This window comes from Dunckerocampus dactyliophorus, chromosome 19, assembly GCF_027744805.1.
Source record: "Dunckerocampus dactyliophorus isolate RoL2022-P2 chromosome 19, RoL_Ddac_1.1, whole genome shotgun sequence".
NCBI lineage: Eukaryota > Metazoa > Chordata > Actinopteri > Syngnathiformes > Syngnathidae > Dunckerocampus > Dunckerocampus dactyliophorus.
In genome coordinates this window covers 16147075-16167450 of record NC_072837.1, presented here as the reverse complement: position 1 = coordinate 16167450, position 20376 = coordinate 16147075, and the positions used below count along the sequence as shown (strand labels likewise).

General features: G+C 42.1%; 1 long non-coding RNA gene across 1 annotated transcript in view; it reads right to left on the bottom strand.

Annotated features, from left to right (window-relative positions):
* Positions 1-6271: 6271 nt before the first annotated feature.
* LOC129172453 (uncharacterized) overlaps positions 6272-20376 on the bottom strand; it is a 55280-nt gene continuing 41175 nt past the window's right edge. Inside the window, exon 5 of the long non-coding RNA XR_008567018.1 lies at positions 6272-6608. This is a non-coding gene — a long non-coding RNA (uncharacterized LOC129172453). The remainder of the gene's footprint in view (positions 6609-20376) is intronic.

The following is a 20376-nucleotide window of genomic DNA, read 5'->3' as shown; positions in this document are numbered from 1 at the left end:
AAAGTTTTTGGCGCTGGTGTGAAGAGTTTAATGAGTTGCGTCGTATTGTGCCGTAAATAGCGCCTCTCGCTGGGGCTGCGCGTTGGCCTGCGGACGCTCGCTGGCGCGCCTGTGAAGTGTGGCGGTGCCCTGTGGGGACGCCGAGGCGCGCACGCACGCACACACACACGCACACGCACACACCATCCCCGCCAGCATCCCCCTCACAACAGCTGCCATGCTGCGGGAGGCAGCCGTACCCCTCGCTGATCAAATCTTGTCCGTCACATTTCCCCTAATTAACGGGCATCTGCTTCCCCCGCGCTCCCAACACGGCGACGCGCTCTCCCCGTGTACTTGCAATCATCTGACTGGTGCGACCTTTCACCCCTGCCAGCACAGTAATCCACCCCTCCCCTCCTGCTTAGCCCAACCACACCAGCTGCAAACAAACACTTCCTGTACTGGAATGTCATCCTTTTCACTTTATTTCCCGTCATCACACACACACGCACACACACACACACACACACACGCACACACACAAAAGAATCACCACGTTGGTCCGGTTTAAATGTAAAAAAAAAAAAATCATAATAATGGAGTGGATTGACATAATGAAAGTGTGCTAAAAGCTGGGATTAACACCAGCCACTCTCTTTGTTGATGGGGGGGGTTAAGTGTTGTGCTAAGGAGTGAGGAGGATGTGTGTGTGCGCGCGCGTGTGTGTGTGTGCGCATTCCGTCATTGACAACACAGACGCACCTGAGCAGGCACCAGCTGGCGACGCTGAGAGGTGCGCTCTAATTTAAAATGCATCTCATTAGAAGAAACCCTTTGCCTGTCACATTCTCTCTTTGGAAGACGCTCGCTAGAATTAATCAAGAAAGAAAAAAAAAAAACCCACAACAACAACACAAAAAAAGCACCTGATATGGGATATAATCACATTTCTCCTCCTACTTTTATTTAAAAATGAGTGATTTTTATTTTTTTTGTCTTTGTCCTTCTTGGTTGTTGTTGTGCTTGGTGTTTGACCTTGAGCGCGGCGCGGCTTCTTCGGCAGCGTCCAGATTGAAGGCTTTTGTTTGCTCGCCGCCATTGTTTAAAAGCCATTTCCCATTTGCAGCGAGAGAAATATACTTAAGAGAAGTGTTTATTCATTTGTGGCGATGGCTTCCGCTGCCAAGGAGAGGAGACTTGATGGAAGCTCAGATTCATTAAAACTTAATTAATATGCATCATTATGTAAATGAGGCTGCAGTTAATGAGTTTTTAAAAGAAGCATTCCTTAATTAGTTCACTTTTAATGGCATCATCATTTATCTTTTTCTTCTTTGAAGCAGAATGATGCGCTGGATGCGGGCACTTTTCTAAAATGCTAATCTACGTTTTATCATCTTGTTTTTCCTGATTTCTCACGTGACGCCGAGCGCGCCTCAAATCTTGTCGCTAACGAGCGACGTTTACACGTTTTAATGTCACTTATTTCATCGCAAGAGGGGGAAAAAAGCACATTTCTTTGTTTTTCAAGGGGGAAAAGCGGGGGGAAGGATTACAAACGACACAGGCCGCTTATCCCCTACCTCGGGAAAAAAAATGATAATTAAAAATGTATCGCCCAGTCGAAGTTAAATCCAAACCCTTAGGCGACTCACGACTGCAGCACCATCTTTTCCCCCTAAATATATATATTCCCATCCTGTTTGGAGTGAGGAAAAACTCCGCAGCTCCACTTCCTGGAGAACAACATTGACAAGGTGTCAGGAAACTTGACAAAACCTGCAGACTTCTGACAGCGCCACACTTCGGGATAATTGGTCCCCGCCACTTCCTGTAAAACGGCGGCAAACCTCCTCATTTAGAGTGCGTCCCGATAAAAGTTTCTTCGCGGCGTCGCGCCTTCACCGACAACAACAACAACGCATTTTGCCACCTCCAAAAAAATAAAGAAAACAAAAACACAAATCACGTGCAGAACAGGAAGTGCTCCACTGTTAGCTTTCAGTCATGAAAACAATGATGGAGTGATTTTGTACAAATAAGAACAAATCATCCATAAAAAAAAATATACAAACATTACAATAATCTCTCGTTAATGGCAGTTAATTGATTCCAGACCGCAATAAGTGACTTTCCCGCAAAGGAGGATTCAATATTAACTCAATCAATCCCAGCCATTTCAAAAGACAACCCCTTCAGTACCGGCCATTTTAGACGATTTTGACTCATCTTTCAAGGCACACTGAATATTGTGCTCTATGGCTATACAAACATGGAACCTAGCAAAAGAAAGATTAGACTCCCGTCTTTCATAAGAAACAGAAGTTTGTTTCTACCTTTTTCCGTTCTTTAGTAATCAGCAGTAGAACATAGGTAAGTTTCCAGGAAATATCAGTTCCCAACTAGAAAATGGAGAAAAAGAGTTTTTTCTGACTGTTACATTTCAAGCTGAACTTTCACTTTGACACAAATATTGTTTGCTTTTGTGACAGCTCAAATATCTAAACAACCATACCAACATAAACAACACAAAAAAGGTTTGGGTTTTTTTCCACGTCAAAATGTATTTCCAAATATAACTCCATGAACTACTTCCAATTTTCACATTTAGAACTGAACTGTGCTTGTGCACGCGTGTGCGCGTGTGTAAGCATGCGTTAAAATTTCTGCACGCCACACTCCTCCACGCTCTCGCACTTCCTCCTTCCTGTCATGAGATTTGTCCATTCACATGATCTCCTGCCGAGCTCTTATCAAATGCAGTTCTGCCACCTGGTGGACGTTTTTATGGCTTAAAATTCTGTATTCCGCTCTGAAGCGAAATGCATTAGTGGAGAGTTGCGTCATCACCTCTTTTCGCCTCTCGTGCAAAAAAACATAAAAGACGTGTAAATAAGTTGTTAGGATCGGGCCTTCGGGATTATAAAAACGTATAAATACGTCTTTGTTATTGAATGAGATAATAAACGGAATATTTTCGTAGTTATGGCATAGAAAACCTGTTTACAACCTTCTCAATACAGCTTTTAGCATTATTAGAGCCATCTAGACATGAAATAACACCCTCATAGTCACCTTTACATTTGTATTACCCAACATAGTAGATATCAACAGAGAAAATAGTACGTACTAGACTTAAATAAGATAACATATACTCACATGTTAGCAGCTCCTTGTTTTGTTTTTTTTGTGGACAGCGTACTTTCTGCGGTGGCTGTTGTCTCATCAGTGTATTGCAATGGTGGCTTTAAATGGCTTTACACTCGTATTACTTATTAGTAAATAAGACATTTAAGATGTAAATAAAATTCCTGCTCATGTTCCCTGGGGGACCTTAGTGGCAGGCAGACAGGAAGTGACGTCAGAGTTGAGTTTTGGCTTGTCGTGGCCCCTACAGTAGCCCGTGTTATTTTTATGATTATTATGTTATTCTTCTGGGAGATCATTTAAACCTACAATAACTGCCTGCTCTGGCGATCACGTCTCATGTTATGGCGACACCTAGTGGCCAATGTAGAATACTACATTCACAAGTAGAATGTGTCTTCTGCCTTGCATTTGTATTTTGCTTCATTTAGTTAAGTTTGCCTCAATCTGATTTCTTTTTTTACTAATAATATGCCAAATTCAACCATGAAACAGCCATCATTTACGAGTGAACTTTTGGACAAACTGCGATATAGTGAGGGACGACTGTCATGCTTTTCTTCTTTGACAGTTTCGCATTACACACAAACTTTGCACGTTACATCCTGACAGAAGGCGTAAAGAATGTGTTTGCTAAAAGAAAAAAATGACTTCCTGTTTATGCAAAAGGCATTGCATGAGGTCGGCACTAACTTTCGATATTTCACCCTCTTTCTGCGTCGACGTTGCAAGCCACGCCCCTTGTTACACGCATGCATGTGCGCATGACTGTTGTCAGGTAATGACAGCGATGCAGCAAAGTTGATCTGCTCTTGTACCGACAAAATTCGGTGGTCTGTGCCGATAAAAAGTATCAAATCGGTTCACATCCCTATACAGAAAAAAATAATTATCGATGTCGAATGAAATGGATAAATGAAGATTTAAAACTTTTTTTTTTTTTTTAATCACTTGTACCTTTATTGTAGACTCTTCTTGGCAAAGATGAGGAGGAGCGGAGGCGGCACAGGGGAAAGACGCCATCTTAGTACTTCGCAATGAGTTCTTTCTTGAATTCGATTCAATTTTCACCTTCTTTACCAAATTGCTGGCACTCGCAACTTTCGTTGGCCCCATGGCGGGCTATTAGCAGTCGTAACAAAAAATGCGCGGAAGGTGAGCCAGCAAAGCACAGGGTGCATTGTTTGGGCATTCCATTTGTCACAACAACACAGTACAGGGCAAACGGACGAGTTTGTTACCTGCGATATTGTACGATAACAGACTGTATGAATATCAGGGCAACATTTGCAAAAATGAAGGTACACGTTGACTGTACATGTTGATGATGCAATAAAACACGTCATATTTACCAGCATCAACTATCGATACGCTTGCTGTCCGACACCCAGGTATGTGCGGATGTAGACGTGGCCCTTCAACATGTACACACGGCGTGATCAAATCCTCTTGCAAGTTACTCCACTTTTCCCACCACTAATGCTTAGCTAGGCAACACGAGCACGGTGTTAGCTTGGTGTTCAAAAGTCCAACTGTAGTCTCAAAGTGGACTTAAATGGTTTTCATGGGATGGCGACAATAAGCACTGATATAATATTCTGAAGCTTCAGCTTTTCTTTTCGCTACCCTTTTCGTGCACACACACACGCACACGCACATTTCTCTGATGAACATCCGGATTGTTCCGCCTCAGAAGGAATCAGTTGCATCATTTCTCCCAGGGCATTAGCACTGGGCGCTACAAGCCTTTTGCATTAACAATAAATTCATCATGCATGAGGATGGAGCCCCCCCTCCCACCAACCCCACCTCCCTGAATAAAGTAGATAGAAGCGAGGGAACGGCGAGGTCGCCGCAGCACGGAGGGAAGTTCACGGAGGATGTCGCCACTTTGGAGCGTTATATACGGAGTCATCTATTACACCGGTGCCTATCATCTAAACGTAAAGTAAATGTAAAGGTTTACTTCTGCCTTGTTGACCTTCTCTGCGGCTAATTTTCCTCAATATCAAAGTGCGCCGCCGCCTTGAAATAAAGCCAAATAAAAGTAAATGTCAACATTGTGACTCGTTCCAGGAAGTTGGTTAAACTCGTTTAAAATTGTAGCCGCAATAAATCTCCCGCCGCTTTAATTTCTTTTATTGCTATTATTCTTGTGGTTATTATTATTGCGGGTGTTGTTGGTGTTGCTGTTGTTGTTGTTGTTGTTGTTGTTGTGAAGCCGCAGCCTTTGTTTTGCTATTATTATCCCAGCGCTGCTTCTTATAGATGAAATGCAGCAGATTCTCTCATTATTTAGATGTGCATTCCTGTGGAATCAATTCTCATAGACACATATAAATTATTGTTTAACGAGAAGCTGTATCCCATAAATTATTCAAAGCACCTGGGATTACAATATGAGATCAAATGATAGGAAAGAAAGAGCACTCTGCTGGAGGCGGCCCGCACACCAGCCATCCCATCGCCAGTTTGATGTTGCACACAATCTGCTTATGCAGGAATAATTGGGGGGTAACACACACCATGTGTTACGAGGGCCGCCGCCACCGCCGCACCATACTTGGCGAGAGGTAATTGGGCCGCCGGACATGGTCAGCGATGTCACCCCCGACTCGTGCGACACCTTTTTTTTCTTCATTTTTTTTGTTGCGCGTGTGGCGGAACAACAAGAAATAATCATCACCTTATTTATTCTCTCCTGCAGGAATCCTTACAAGACCAAGTTTGGGAGGGTGTTTACAACCACACACACACACACACACACACACACACACACACACACACACAAAGAGAGGAGGAAAACAGTCGTAATTTTTTTCACGGCCACTTTCACAGTCTGGGCCAATCCAAAGGCGCAGCGGGTCTGGAAGACGCAAGCAGCGGAATTTACGGCGCATTACGGCGCCCTGAAGTGCCGTAAAAAAAGGACACTCGTGCAGATAAGCAGGAAGCCATTGTGTGGCATGTGACTGATGGAGGGGGTGGGGTGAGGGGGCAGGGGGGGCACCTTCGATGGAGTCCTCGGTCATAAAGTAAATAATGTGCGTGTCACCAAAGCGTCGAGCAGATCGAAAGAGAAAAAGATGACAATGATCTGCTCTCACGGCACACCCCAGGGAGGGGAGGTGGGGCGGGGTGGGTGCTATGGAGGTGGGGGGGTGCATTGTGGGGCAGGATAGTGGCGTGAGGGGTGCAGATGCACCCAGGGGTGGAGGTCGTTTATCGTTGCGTGTGAGAGCGAGGATGGGAGGGGTAGGGCTGGAAACTTAATTGCCCCCCACAGATGGGTGAAGTGTAAAGAGGCAGGATAAGGTGGGGGACTGGGGGGGCTTACTGTGTGTCTTTGATTTTGTTTGTTTGCTAGCATCATACATCCAATCAACATTTTTACTGACAAAGATTACCTCAGCGTCCCGAAGACTGAAGGATGCAGACCAACGCAGCCAACCCTCAGACACCACAACGCGGAATTCCACCTAAAAGTTCAAGAAACCGAAAGTTAAACAAGAATCCAGAATTTAAACAAACATGTGACATTTTGTATGTAAGGTGTTTTCTTTGTGGGACGCACGGTGGCCTAGTGGTTAGCATGGTGGCCGCACAGTCAGGATATTGTGTTCGAATCTCTGTGTGGAGTTGGCACGTTCTCTACATGGGTTTTCTCCAGATAGTAGTTTACTGTAATAATGACCACAACAGAACTAAAAAAGGAACTTATTGGCTTATTGCTGTAGTCCTAAAATGTATAGTTTTATGCATATAATCTAAGTTCTGCATTTAACAACGCTATTAATGGCAGCACTACTGTATTAACAACAGTCAGTCCGGTTTATGCTCCTGCATCACGGCGCCAGCGTAAGCTATGCCGGCTCGCTCCTCCCCCTCCAAACCCTCCTGCAAACCTTGCAGTGCGGCGCCACAGACCGTAAAGGTCTACAGTAATCCGCTACTTTTTTCACACACTTTGAACCCTGCAGCTTAAAGGTTTGTAATTATGTTCTACATGGCTCGATTTTGTAAACTGTAAATTCGCAAAAATTGCATTTTTAGTTCATGGCGCTAGCCATGACGAACTAGCTCTCGCAGTTCAGCCTCATTTACGGAAGTGATGCCATCGGAGTACTATAACTCAGGTACCAAACATAGCGGTGTGTGAGACAGAGGATGTCTGCAGTGATTATAGCGAAGATTTGAGTGATGGATCAATAGTTTGAGGAGGAAAAAACATTTGGAGATGAAATCGAGAACTTGCAGAGCATGGACAAAGAGCCATGTATGGCTTGTCAGTGTCTCGCTTTCGTCATGAAAAAAAAGGTTCCTCAACGAAATAATTTTGTCATCGTCACTGTTCATGAAAACAAAACGGTTCTGCAGCAATGGTGTTTTGATCTGACAAATCTTAAGTAAGTTTGATGAAGAATAGTATTGAAGAATAATATAGAATTACTCCGGCTTCAGCTTGAACTGTTTATCAGCTGTTCAACTCAGGAAAAAAGTGCCTTGTGTCATCACCGAAGCTGACAAGTGACGCTTGGAACACCAAGTGTAGGTAGGATTGCAAGGTTCATAGTGTGTCTTTCTGTGTAAATATCCCATGTTACAATGTGGACACCTGCGGCTTATAGACAAGTGTGGCCTAAATTAAAATTAAAATTTGGTGGGTGCAGCTGATATTCAGGTGTGCTAAACAATCCGGAATTTACGGTAATAATTACAATAGTCCCTTTTATTGCAAGTGTTGATCTAAAATCAAAGGAGAACATCAACGTAAAGCTAGAAGGAGGCTTCGGAGGAGCGAGCCAAGTGTAAAAAATAGACATTTTTACGGGCGCATAAATTACCCACATTTTTTTGCCATTTGCTGGTGGTCCTGGATAGTAACCGCCACAAAAAGGATCTACTGTACTTTCTCATCAGTGCTCACTCCAAGAACTCTGGCAACAAGTGTTCAAGGAAGCAAACAAACAAAGAAACTGTGTTGATGCAGTCAACCATCGCAGTGCATTGTGGGAATTGCAGTGAGAGTTGTATTAAAGAATACTACATAATAGAACAACTACATTTCTGCTACTATTAAATGTGCTATAAAAAATGTAAGAAAAGCCATGAAGGTCATTCAAGTGTGTTGTGAGTCCAGGCTTTTTGGCCTTGGTGGAGGTCTGCATTCCACTGAGTGTTCTTGTTCCACTTTGCAAGAAACTTCCAGAACGCCAGCCGGAGGGGGAAGGGAGAAGGTATATGAAAACGTCCTCGGTAAAATATTAAAACTTTGGCGGGGAAGTTGAAGAGAGGACAAGATGTGTCCAAAAAAACAAGTCAGAGTTATAAAAGATGTAAATTATTCTGTTTTACAAAGTGCAGCGAGTTTTAACAGGTGCTGCGATACCCACAACAGGACTACTTTTTGCTTCACTCGCGACTGGGAAGCTCACCTCTCCTCACACACACACACACACACACACACACACACACACACACACACACACACACACGTGTAAAAAAAAAAGTTTAAAAAAAGGCAGCAGAGAGACGAGTGAACACAAGGAGGAAGATGAAGCGGGGACGGGCCATGGGGAGAGAGACAAACCGAAACAAAGATAGAGGAAGCGGGCGAGTGGGAGGGAAACAGGAAGAGGGAGATCACAGCGAAGGAGAAGAAGAGGAGCAAAAGATCATAAGAAGGAGAGAGATGCGGCATTTGCACACGAGAGGCAAAGATGGAGGGGAGGGAGGGGCTGGAGAGGCAGCCCGGGACCGTGGGGGACTGTCCCCATTCCAGCACCCCACGCTGAGGCGCTCCAATCCTCGACCGTGCCACTTCCCATCAGCCACGCGGGGCCAGCCTCGGCCCCCGTGACGAGTGGCGGCGCCATCTAAAGGCTGCATCCCTTCTGAATATATTGACAGGAGGAGAAGTTTCTTTTTTTTCTTTTACTTTGGGGAGGGGTGGTGCAGGCTTGTTCCTTCCCCTCGCTTATTCATTTCAATTACAAGGGCCTTGTATCCCTGCAGGGCCCGGCCCGTGTCGTGTGATCCGGTGTAATGCAGCGGGCCGACACGGACGGGACACGCCGACGCAGCCATTATCTGCATATTATATGGAGCTGCTTACATTAGAGGCTGCAGCGGGAGGGAGGAAAGGAGCGAGAAGTAGCACACATACACACACGCACAAATACATTTATGGGGGCAAACATGCTGAGAAAAAAATGCCGCAGCGTGTTATGAATACAAGCAGGACTGATCTAAGCAGAGAACTCAACTGGTTACAAACACACACCCGCCACGCATAATGTCTCTGACCACTTCATTAGGTGCCCCTAAGCAATCACCTAATGAGATCAATTTACTGGAGGACTGTTTCAAAAATCCAAAAATGTGTTCCTAATGATTTCCCCCTCTCATGTAAAAATTTTTTTAGAAACACCTCTGTGCAACCCTGTGACAAACACTTCATTAGGTTCACCAAAAGCTCATTTTTACACACACACACACACACACACCATGTCGCTTTCATTAGGTAGACCTAAAAAAAAAAAAAATCCAAAGATATGGTCCTAATAATCTGATGTACCTAAAAAAGAAAGTAACATATTAGAAAGAAATACCTGTGTACACCTAAAACAACAAAAACACACACACACATATATATATATATATATATATATAATTTTTAAAACAAAAAATACATAAGCAAAATATATAGTAGAGTGGTACCTCGGTTAAGGGTTGTGCGTTTTTTTGGTTAACCAAAATGTTTGATAAAATGTTGCCTTGGTTTCCGTTCTCCTGCTTGTTTAGCGTCCAAAACAGCGTCCGGTTTGTTAATGCCGCCATCTTGGATCATGTGGTCAGATCAAATCTTGCGATACTTTGCGATCGCGCAATGCTTTGTGGGCCGCGAGTGCCACAACATAACAAACACATGAAAAGAGAAAGAAGATGGAAACAAGAGAAAGGCGATGGACCGTACCTAGCAAGGGTTCAGGATCTCTGAATTTGATGTAAATGTTACTGGAGTGGCTCCGTCATTGATGCATACTACTCCGGTTCCCGCAGTAACAGTCTATCAACCCGGCGGCGCATGGAGGGTGACACTATGTGTTTCTGCCTGTCTGTGTTTTACATCCATAACACTCATTTCTGCTTCCGACAACAAAACACAAACATTCAAACTTACTGTAGCATGTTCACAGCATCCCCAGTCAAACACAGCACACGTCACCTGACGCCTTATAAGTCATCCTAGCTGCCACACTTCCGTGACGTCACTGCCGCCAGCAGTTGATTTTTTTTTTTTTCATTTGCTATATTAATCGGCAAGCTACATATTTATTGGACCTAGAATGTTGATATTTAGTTTTATATATTTTTTACATTTTTACAATTGTGAAAAATGTGTTTTAGATTTTAGGTTATTTTGTTCATTGATGGTTTTGTGTTTTTTTTCCAACAAAAGTAGGTAAAAGTGATCCATGCATTTGTCATTTGTAATTATTTTTCTGCATGTAAAACTATAAAATTTGTTTTGTGCTAACATTTTTGGGTGTCTGGAACGGATTAGTTGGATTTACATTATTAAAAATAGAAAATTTGCTTTGGTTAGAGTCTGTTTTGGTTTGAGTCGGACCTTCTGGAACGAATTCATGATATTAACCAAGGTAAATACTCATATATAAATAACATTTGTTCTGCAACTGTAATTGTTGGCATCATACTGAGAGCTGTTTCTAATATTTCCGACACCTCACCTTCATTAGCAGCAAGAGGATCAAAATGTTAGAAACATCTTTGTTTGAGATGCAGTGAGAGCAAGAACATTACGCACACCTGCCTAGGTCTCAATATAAGAGCTGTCGTTCTAATTTAAAGGGGTGTTTCTAACATTTTGCTCCCATCATGTACAGTAACTAAATCAGGCAACCAAATGGCTCTTTGACAGCTTTACACCACTGTCTTCTACAACCACAATAATGCATGTATTGAATTCAAACCAAAAATGAGCATTGTCATTTGTGTAAAGTCAGTATTTTCTGGATTGGAGCCTACTAAACTGTGCAGGTGTACCCAATAAAGTGGCCAGTGATGTGCTGTGTTAATCCAATGCGAGCATGAGATGGGGGGTGTGGGAGGTATAAAATCTAGATTTATTAGTTTCAACCTGAAGTCTTTAACTTCCTATAATCTTTACTTCAATTCCAGTGGGGAGGGAAAAAACAGCTTTTTGTCGAGAGAGACTTCCTTTTGAGAAACGTCTCTCTTTGTGCGAGCGCAGAATGTGTTTTATTTGTATTTATGCATATGAATAGCATACGCTGAATGCCAATGATTAGATGGCTTAAGTTCCCCTTCAGAGTTCATATCCTCCATAAAACTGTCCAATTATGTGTTCATGAGCTGAGGGGAGGATGTGCTGCGTGAGCGCGCCAAAGCATGCCCAACAGTGCCCCCTAGCACCCTCCAAGCGCCATCAGCGTCTCCATTTCTCTCACTTCCATCACCCCCCGTTCATGCCAACGTTGCATCAAGTCCCTGTCTTTTGTGCCTCAACCGCTGGATGTTACTTGCTGCATGTAAGAATCTTTGGTTTGTGTACCAACCTTGCAGCTAATAATCACTCTTGGTGTATCCCCGCACGCACGCGCGCGCACACACACGCGCGTGCGCGGGCGAGCACGCTGGTGAAATTTCCAGCCGAGCACATAATATGCATACCTTGTCAGTGGTGCAGTATAATACCTCACTGGGAGCGAGTGAGTAATTTTTCGCTGTGTGACTTCCTCATCTGAGCAGGGGAGTTATTCGGCGGCTGATAACTGCCAAAATAACAGCAGATAATTAGGCCCTTTAGAGCGCGGGGGTGTCTCTTAACAAAGGCACCTGCGTTTCCTGCGGTGGTTCGCCGCGCACCCCGAGTGATTGTCATTTTTAATCTCGCGCTCCCGCTGAGACTTTGTCGGCGGCGGCCTTGTTTGTAAGGTGGCGGAAGGTACCTGTGTGGCTGGGAGGTACATGTTGTACTTATGTGTGCAGCAATGTGGCAGACCAATCTCATGGAGATGTTAGATGATGTGCGGTCAGCTAACGAACACCGAGCATAAAATAAATATCAATATTTGTCCATTGAACTGTGTTACAATCGTTTTGTCATGACGCGGCATGCTGCGGTGTTGGCGATGACCCCAAGATGCAGAGAAGGGACGCAAGTGCAGGTAAAAGTCTTTCACGCTTGTCAGCAGATGAGCAGAAAAAGGACACAACCACGCACCAAACATACTCAGAAGGCACGAGAAATAAGCAAACATATGCAACAAACATGAAACCAGCAATGCTCAGACCGCGGAGGACGCTACCAGCTGAACTAAACAAAGAAAAACACAAATGAGCGGCAGGTGCGTCAGAACAGGAAAGTAAAGGCAGCCGAAAACAGGACGGAACAAAACAGGAAGTCGTACAAAATAAGGGCATGAAAATTGGAACTAAGGCCTAAACAGAGACACAAAGAGGCTGTCACGCAAGAAGTAATGCTGGGCGTGATATGTTTTAAGTACAATCGCCGCACGGGTCTACTGTATCAGCTGCAACCACTAAATTTAGAGGAAAAAAAGTTTATCATCATAAAGTGGCACATTGTCAGCTCTTTGTTTGACAGGAGCTGTGAATAAACTCACAAAGAGCTTGTCAACCCATTGGAAATTGCAGGACGTCATTACTTACCGTAATATAACAGTCTGTCTCTCGGTTTCATCTTACAAACAACTTTGAAGTTATCACACAGCAACTAACACTCAAACATTATACCTCAGAAATATAGCAACATGTATCAATACAAGTTTTATATGAAAAAAAACATTTTAAAGTGTTCCCATAATGCATTTGCATTTGAGAAAACAATTTCATTGGGAGAGCATAGAAAGCGGCTTCTGTCCACCAGAGGGAGCCGGAGAACCCGTTGCCGAAAGCAAAAAGAGGGAAGGCGACATCATTGCAGCGCCCTAATTAATGCGTTGCTCATGGGAAACCTTTAAAACCTTGTTTTTTTTTTTAAGTCATAGTGGGACATGTTTGTGTGTTTGTATACAGGGCTCCAAAAATAGGCCGCAATAAGTGAAATCCACAAAGTAGCCAACTATATTTGTGCACAATTATTATACTGTATATGTGTTAAGGCTGTAAAACCCCTCACCATACCCTTTATACACTTTTCTCAGACAGGCATGAACATTTTATCACATTTCTCTCTTGTTTAAACAAGTTTACATTTCGTTTGAATTTTAATAATCAACTTATGAGAACACATGAAATTAAATTACTCACGCATATTTCACTCCTCTGATCGTGGCTTGTCCCAGTGCCGTTAGTCTGTGGCGTTTTTATATACACAAGGGCCCCAACTTACAAACATCAGACATGCGAACTTTCCGAGGTACAAACGCAAGCCGACTGGTCTATTTTTTCATGTATTTTGCCTTTTAGTACTGTAACTCCATATTTATACTGCTACATGCTTGACCAGTAGAGGGCACTGTGACACTGCTAATGGGACCAACAGACGCTGGGGAGAGAAAGCTAAATTGTAGCTGTATGATACAACCCGGACAGAGCGTGTGATTAAAGTTTATGAGGAGTTAATAGGCCTGCTTAATTCTACACCACCCACAGAACACTACCTCTTTTAGAAGAGTCTAACCACGACGATTTGCCCTTTTTCAATATCTCCTCCTCCAACTCCACCACACGACGTATGCTTGACCACTCTTTTTTCAAAGGTAAATAACATTACGTATTATTATATCACATCATTATATCACTTTTATTATTGTTGTTTTCATTAATTATCCTGGTTTAATATTACTACTGCATCCAAACTCATATTTACATACATAAACATATACTGTATATGTATACACGTACATGTAGTCATTGGTAATATTACCTTTTCCCCTACTTAAGAACAATTCGACTTAAGAACGGTCGTCTGGAACCGATTGTGTTCGTTAGTTGGGGACTTAGTGTACTTGTGAAAACATATTCCTCCTTGTCATCCATGAACCAAATATTGTTTCTTCTATGTTTCTTCTGTTCTTATTCATTTTCATGTGTTTTCTTTCTTTCCTTTTTTGGGAGAATGAACACAATAATGTCATTGCATCGTATAACTACCTGTTGTTACTGTGCATATGACAATAAAACTCTTGAATCTTGAATATTCATTTACAGTATTCCAAGCGCCCTACAGCCACGTACGTTCTGCCTTCATTCGCTAGCAGCAAGCAATCATACGACAGGAAACAGGCACTCCTGCACGTAGGAGACTGATTGACAATGGTCTACAGCCAATCAGAATGCAGAACACAATGGGCGGGTTCTCCCGTAGCCAATCAGGACTGTTGAACTCAGAAATGGCTCAGCGTTATATTTGTCTCCCGCCGTGTCCTTGCACACTGTCACCTCTCCATTTGTGTGTATGTGATGAAGATGTTCGCATCGTCATCCGCGACCGAGCGCTGCGACCATCTTGTTTATGTGTGTTCCACAGCGGAAGAAGATGCGAGCGTCTTCATCACATACACACAAATAGAGAAGCATTTTTATGATAATGTATTACTCTTTAGAACGCATATTGTTTTGAGAAGCCAAACTCTTTACTTAAATGACCCAGCACCTACGCAGAACTATGTTCCTCGCCACGGAAATCCGACCACAACTGGACTCGCAGGACCAACCGGGGGGTAAGTCACTGTTGAAATAGTCCGCTGCTGATGGGGATGTCAAACTATCCCTTTAAAGTACTCGGACACTCGGATCCCAGACGGTGGAACAGCTCAGATTGGGTGAAATATAAGGAGCCAGGAGTGAGGCTGTCAAAAATAGCATGTTAACTAATTTATTTAATTAATTACATAACAAAATTTAGCGTCATTAATGCATGCGCATCATGTCAAGCCCCATCACTCTGTTATGACGGCAGACGGAGCCACAATAGCGTCCCCACACAGTTACACAGTCTGCTGCTCTTTAATACCTTTATTCTGACCTGAACACATCAACAGCAGTGCACTTCCCACACCATATATGGATCTCCAACTCACAAACACGCCCGCTCGTACTGGGAAAAACACTCATTGTCACTAGATGACAGCGAGGTGCATTCACTGACACTCTGAACATTGTCTTTATTCCGCGTGTATGCGTGGTGTAAATAAACAGAAAAACAAAGAAAACAGTAAGTGGGTATTCTTAACTCTCACTATCGTAACTCTTACTGCGGGAGTACAATTTGCTGCATTTACGTATGCTGGGAAAAACGTCAATTTCTTGATGTGATGTGATGTCTTTGAAAGCAACGCCTCATTGCTCATAATAACACGGTGAAAATGTGATTCAAATATATATTCTGCTACTATGAAAGAGACCAAGGTTAGGTAGACCAAGGTTTTCACACGTGCTATTTTGCTGTTAGCTTGATTTAAATGTTCAGTTCATTTGGAGCTGCTGATATACTGTACATATACTGTGTACATATACATATATATATATATATATATATATATATATATATATATATATATATATACACACATATATATACATATACATATATATACATATACATACATACATATATATATATATATATTTACATATATATATATACATACACATATATATATACATATATATATATATATATATATACATATACATACTGTATATATATATATATATATATATATATATAAATAATTCTGTCCTATCATTTATCTTTCTTTCAATAAAATAGAGTAAAAATTGGCATTTTTCGCACATAGTTGGAAATTTACTTTGAAAACCATGATTAATCTTATTTAAAAATGTTTGCATTTGACAGCCCTAGCCAGAAGATGGAGGTGAGAAAGAGTAGACTCCTGGAACAGACTGCATTGGAACACCTGAGGAATCTTGGTAGCGTGGTTCCCAACAATAAGAAAGGTTCGGTTCGGTTTTCAGGCATTTCCATTGTCCAACCTGTTTTATTTTTCGGTCTGGCTGGTTTAGCGTGGCATTGAAAGACACGTTCATTCTGTTATTGTGTTATGTTATGATTCCCTGATTATTGAAGAGGTGCGACGCAATATTTTTGTAGCATTACACAGTCAAACCTCAGTTTTCGAACGCCGCAGTTTTCGTATTATTCTCTTTTGACAACATTTTCAGCCAAAAATGTCCCTCGATTCTTGTACACTGTCTCAGTCATTGCACAATATTGCGCGTAACAAAAAGGTTGTTTTCCAGTATACCCTGTGGTATGTTGATAGCGTTCCTTGTTTATCCAGTATCACAATACATTCGTCCCTCGCCACATTGCGCTCTATCACGGTTTTTGAAACATATTAATTAATACATCATACTGTTTCGTTACAGCCTATTATTAGTAAAAAAATAAAAAAGTATACTGAAGCAAATGCAGTAGTGTGCTGGGGGAGCATCCTCAAGAATAAGGACGCCACACGCCTGGACAAACTGGTGAAGAAAGCAGGCTGTGCCATTGGCACTGAGCTGGACAGCTTGACATCTGTGGCAGAGCAAGGGACACTGAGGAGGCTCCTTCCCATCACGGTCAACCAGCATGATCCAATGTACAGCATCATCTCCCAACAGAAGTTTCAACAAAAAGTTTCAGTGGCAGATTACTATCACTGCCCTGCTCCACCAAAAGACTGAGCTTTTCAGCACAACAGAGATGGAGCAATAAAAACACACACAGGACTGGACTTATTACCTTATTATGTTATATTATTTTTATTATCAGTGTCCGATATTGTCTTTTTTGTTGATAACCAATATGTCGATATTGCTCAACTCTCAATTTCCAATTCCGATATCAACCGATACCGATATCCACACATCTTCTTGAGTAAATTGCTCGATTTGGCATCTATGTATATGGTTTTGAAAACAGCACTTCCTGTTTCCCAGTGTGCTTTGCTGTGCTGTTGTAAATGGCTGCTAAGTTACATGTTTACAGCTCACGTAGTTGTTGATTATTCAGCATTATTCTCTGGTAGTGTCTTGTCTGTTGTCATCTAACTACACTACTCAAAAAAAATAAAGGAACACTTCGAAAACACATCAGATCTAAACTGGGCGAAAAATGATCTTGAATATCTTTCCTGATAATAAGTGGGTGATGTATTAGTAACAAAATGATGCCACATCATTTGATAGAAATGAAATGATCACCCTATAGAGGGGGGAAATCAAAGACACCCCAAAAATGAAAGTGAAAAAATGATGCAGCACACTGGTCCATTTTGCCAAAATGTCATTGGAGCAACTCAAAATGATTCTCAGTAGTTTGTGTGGCCCCCACGTGCTTGTACGCATGCCTGACAACGTCGGGGCATGCTCCTAATGAGACTACGGATGGTGTCCTGGGGGATCTCCTCCCAGATCTGGACCAGGGCATCAATGAGCTCCTGGACAGTCTGAGGAGCAACCTGGCGGCGCCCGATGGACCTAAACATAATGTCCCAGAGGTGTGGCATCATTTTGTTATTAATACATCACCCACTTATTATCAGGAAAGATATTCAAGATCATTTTTCCCCCAGTTTAGATCTGATGTGTTTTCGAAGTGTTCCTCTAATTTTTTGGGCAGTATATTACGTTGCTATGTGATGCTTTTTTAGCTCCTTTCTTAGCTAAAGAGTAAGAATAGTGGAATCGTAACCCCGCCCCCGCAATTTCTATGGGGCTGGTAAGTTAATTGTGAGCTGTTTTTACTCTGCTTGCTAAATAAAGAGTTACATCTTCCGCACAAGTTTGTGAGCGGTACAGCATTTAACTACATGAATTAACAATGCTGCAATTTTGCGACGTTGGCACTAAAAGCTCGATATCACCTTTCATTGTAGGGAAAAAAACGAGACCGATGTTAGCCGATATTGCATTTTTATGCCAATATCCTGCCGATAATGATCGGTGGCCGATATTACTGGACATCCCTTATTAATATTATTAATCATTGTTATTATTTATTATGTACGTATTATTGCACTAGAGATTCAATCTGTTCCGACCTGTTCCGTATATATATATATATATATATATATATATATATATATATATATATATATATATATATATATATATATATATATATATATATATAAATATATATATATATATATATTTATTCTTATTCTCTTATCTCTCATGTCTTGCCTTGGTTGTTTCATATTGTGATTCCTGTAATTGATTAAGTTCATCATGATATTTTTACAGAGCTGCTGGAAAAGTTCATTTCTCTTGGAGATAAATAAAGTCCCTATATATCCATCTATCTAAAGGTTAGCCATGTTTTGCCTAAATTAAGCACTGTCAAGCAAAAAAGTGGCTAAATTAACTGAAATACAAACACAAGGACTTAAGAAGCCGCATTAAAATTGTGCATGTAGTATTCTACAATGGTCACTAGATGTCAGCAATTGTTCGGTGAGACAGGCACCAGACTAAAATTGGTGGAACAACAGGCTTTTGCAGGTTTTAAATGATCTAACAACAGGCACAATATGTATAATCTAAAAATTATATTCATAAAAGTGCTGTGGCCATAACCCACTTAAAACTCAACTCTGAACCCCTGACGTCACTTCCTGTTCACATATCCAAAAGACATTTATTGCGACACACACAAGACTTACTTTATGTATTCATCGGCTTATTTTGTCTGTTTATATATACTATGCTGGGTAATACGAATATAAAGGTGACTACAGGGGTGTTATTTCATGTCTAGCGGGCTCTAACAATGTTAAAAACCGTATTAAGAAGATTGTAAACAGGTTTTCTATGCCACAACTACGAAAATATTCTACTTATAAAGAAAGAATCCTACTTTGCGGAAATTCAGTTATCATGGTCAGGTGTTGATAAACGAGGGATTACTGTACTACGGTATTCTGTAAGCTACATTCACTTGGCAAACTCCAACTGAAATGAGACTGTAACACAAACTAGTCAGTTTGCCTACGTACTATTCCGCAGAATCAAGTGCCCAAACAACGAATCCCAGGCGTTGTTGACTCAGTCTTGTGGTGTTATGAACATACTGCATGTGTCTAACCGTCTTCCTAACGTCTTTATTACAAAACATGTTCCCAACTCCGTCCCCCCGCCACATGACGGCATCAGCGGCTGACTCTGTAGTTGTTTGCTAACTAATACAGTTACACCACAATGTGCTGCTTTTTTTCAATTGACGGGTTATCCAAACGTAAACGTTTTCAGGTCAAAGCAGCCAAATATTTTACCGTTTCAGCCTTTCATCCATACGGAAACATTCTGGGTGCCCTGAAACGGTATTTTTTCAAAGCGGCTTTGGCGTCCACACGCATACGGTGAAGCTGGAGTTTTTTCCAAAAGTTCTGTTTGCGTGTGGTTGAGAGGCCAAAAAAAAGAGTTTAAAAAAAATCCGTATTCGTGTGGACAGGGCCGCAGCAAAGCTGCTAAAAAGCTACCGTAGGGCCAAGGAAAGCTGCAAGTGAGGAAGCTGAGAATCCAAGAAATAACTCCAAGCAAAACACAACGTTGGTGTCCATGTGGCTGTCCCTGCCCCTCCTCCCTCGCCGCTTATTGTCGTCTTTTCCAACAAGAGTTTTCAGTAAAAGCAAATGTCATGTTAAATGTTCATTTATCCATGTCATTCATCATTTGTAATGATTCCCATTGTTTTCTCCATAAAAGGTGTTTGGATGTCTGGAACGGGTTAATTGGATTTACATGAAAATAATGGATTGGGTTTTGGTACGATTTGGTTTTCGACAGACCCTTTGGAACGGATTAATAACACAAACCGAGGTACCACCGTATTGTCTGTTTGAGTGTGTTCCTGTCGCCAGCTAAAAGCCTTGCCCATCACAGCGAAGGTGAATGTCAGGAAACAACTTTTTGTGTGTCAACGTCGACCATCGTTTGCAAATAACTCAGAAACACTTTTAGCTTTGTGTCAGTGAAATCATTTCTTTGGAGCGTCCTCGCTCATTTGACAACAAGCAGATGCCCTCCTCTTCGCACCCCCCACCCCGCTTTTGTTTTTCTCCCCCCCCCCCTTCCTCCGCTCCCTCTCAGTCCAATAAAGAAACAAACTGCGTGCCAAATAAACGCAATTCCTCTCCAGTGCAGCCATCCACATCCTGGACTGTGCCAGAATGGGGAAATCATTGGGATTGTTTACACCCCCCCCCCCGCCCACCCCATACC